At 49.8% G+C, this 1,947-nt stretch overlaps 1 protein-coding gene across 1 annotated transcript in view; it reads left to right on the forward strand.

Annotated features, from left to right (window-relative positions):
- The window catches only part of Slc6a11 (solute carrier family 6 member 11), a 118,476-nt gene extending 118,222 nt beyond the window's left edge, over window positions 1-254 (forward strand). Inside the window, exon 14 of the mRNA XM_031382962.1 lies at window positions 1-254. This exon is cut by the window's left edge and continues 2,084 nt beyond it. The gene's annotated coding sequence lies outside the window, so the exon portion shown is untranslated.
- The last annotated feature ends 1,693 nt before the right edge of the window (window positions 255-1,947 follow it).

Below are 1,947 nucleotides of genomic sequence, written 5' to 3' on the forward strand. Positions count from 1 at the left end.
ATTTCATACTAGTATTTGGGTAACTGTAGGGAGGAGGGGAGGGTAAGTGGGAGCAAGGGGACACGTCATTGTGACAACTTTTTTGATATTCATTAGAAATGATGCAATATATCCTTTCTGAGATATTTACAGTATTATTAAAATTGAAAAGGGTTGGGCTGTTTTGCATAACAAACTTTTTATTGGCAACCCAAAGAGCACAAGATTGTCTGTATGCTCGTTTTTAAAAATTAAAGGATGTGGATCAACTCCCATGTGGCTGTGCCCAACAAATAGTCTTTATTGGGTTTTCCTTCTGTCTTTGGGCATCCTCGGGGTATGCCTTCGGAACCATCTGAGCTCTGTAATTAAAGGCTGTGATCTCCACTCAGCATCACAGACCAGAGAATGCTGGGAGCCAAGGTGTTTCAGGCCCCACTTCCTTTGATGGCTTGTGAGTCACATAGTTACTACACTGTACATGGGTGGCTGCTACACAGACACAGCTCTCTCTCTCTCCTATTCTCACAACCACTTGCCCATTTTGCAGATAGGGAAAGTCAGAGCACAGATAACTCAAGCAATTTGCCACCCATGGTCACAAGGCTTATAAAACTGTAGAATCTTCCTTCCCATCCCTCTCCTTGCTGAGTCAGATGAGCTGCTGAGCTGAGAGCTCTCCCTGCTGATACCCTGACTATTCACTTGATCAGGCATCAGAAGCAAGTCAGAGAAAGGCTGTCATAAAAATGTATGTCTCCTTCCTTCCCAGGAAACTTGAACTGCACACCTTTGACCTTACAGGATTTAAGGCATCGCCAGGTCTACCAGTAGGCAACTGTGTGTGCTAGTGACCCCCGCTGGCCAAGTGAGGCTCTGCAGCCTAGCTCTGATAGACTCTGCTAATAACCTGAGTCTGGAAGTCGAAGACCCTCTCTAGTTCTAAGAAATTTCCTATGGGTGGTGAAAGGGACCAAGCATCGAAGAGCAAGCCATCTGCTGAAGCCTAATGCCATCAGGGTCTTTCATGCACCCAGTAGACTGTCTTTAAACACCTACCAGTTTCCATTCCAGGACTTCAGGGTAGGATATAAGGGCAGCCCCCTTTCTCAAATGTCCCTGATCTTAGTCAAAAGAAACAGTGTCATAGCCTTGGGGATGGAGATTGTCTGGGGAGGGGCTGCCTCTCTGGCCTCTCCAGCAGGAATATGCTGTTTACTGGGTGAATCTGCCCACTTTCCTGGGCCTCACCTCAGTGGTCTGTAATGGGGTAGCAATGAGAGCCCAGAGAGGACATGTGACTAGCCCACACCTCCCCAGGGGTCCCATTTAGACCCCTACCATAGCCCCCAGGATCAACTGTGGGTGTCAGTAGGGTGACACACCACTCAGCACCCAGCAGGGACAGGAGTGGTCTCTGAGCCTAACTCAGAGGCTGGGGTATCTTTCTGCCTCCCTGTTGAGAAAGAATTGCTCTGCAGGGAACACTGGGGGGGGGATCAACACAGCATGTGCTGGGGGCACAGAGAAGCTGTGGGGTATAGCCCCATCCCAGGGGGAACTCTGAGGGGAAGAAGTCTGCCTCGGTCCCAGCAGAGTGAGCCAGCTCTACACATCCCCCACCTTTCTTCTCTCCCTAGGCCCTCTACAGAGGGCATGATACCCACTCACCAGGATGAGGGCTGTCCACTTTACTCAGTCTGCTGGTTCACATGCTAACCTCTTCCTACCACTCACCCCCACAGACCCACAGGCAATCACTGTTTCACCACCTACCTGGGTATCTCCTTATCCCAGACAAGCTCACACCACAGCCACTGGCACCTCTGGGTCACCCAAGAGCATCCCGAAATTACAGATGGCGGAGTTTGTGTAGGGAGAACCTTGAAAGCCACCTGGAAACATGATGCATCTCCCAAGGGCTCCACATTCCTGCAAATGATAGAAGGCCACTAGAACTCATTCAGA

Source organism: Mastomys coucha, unplaced genomic scaffold, assembly GCF_008632895.1.
Source record: "Mastomys coucha isolate ucsf_1 unplaced genomic scaffold, UCSF_Mcou_1 pScaffold20, whole genome shotgun sequence".
NCBI classification, from domain to species: Eukaryota; Metazoa; Chordata; class Mammalia; order Rodentia; family Muridae; genus Mastomys; species Mastomys coucha.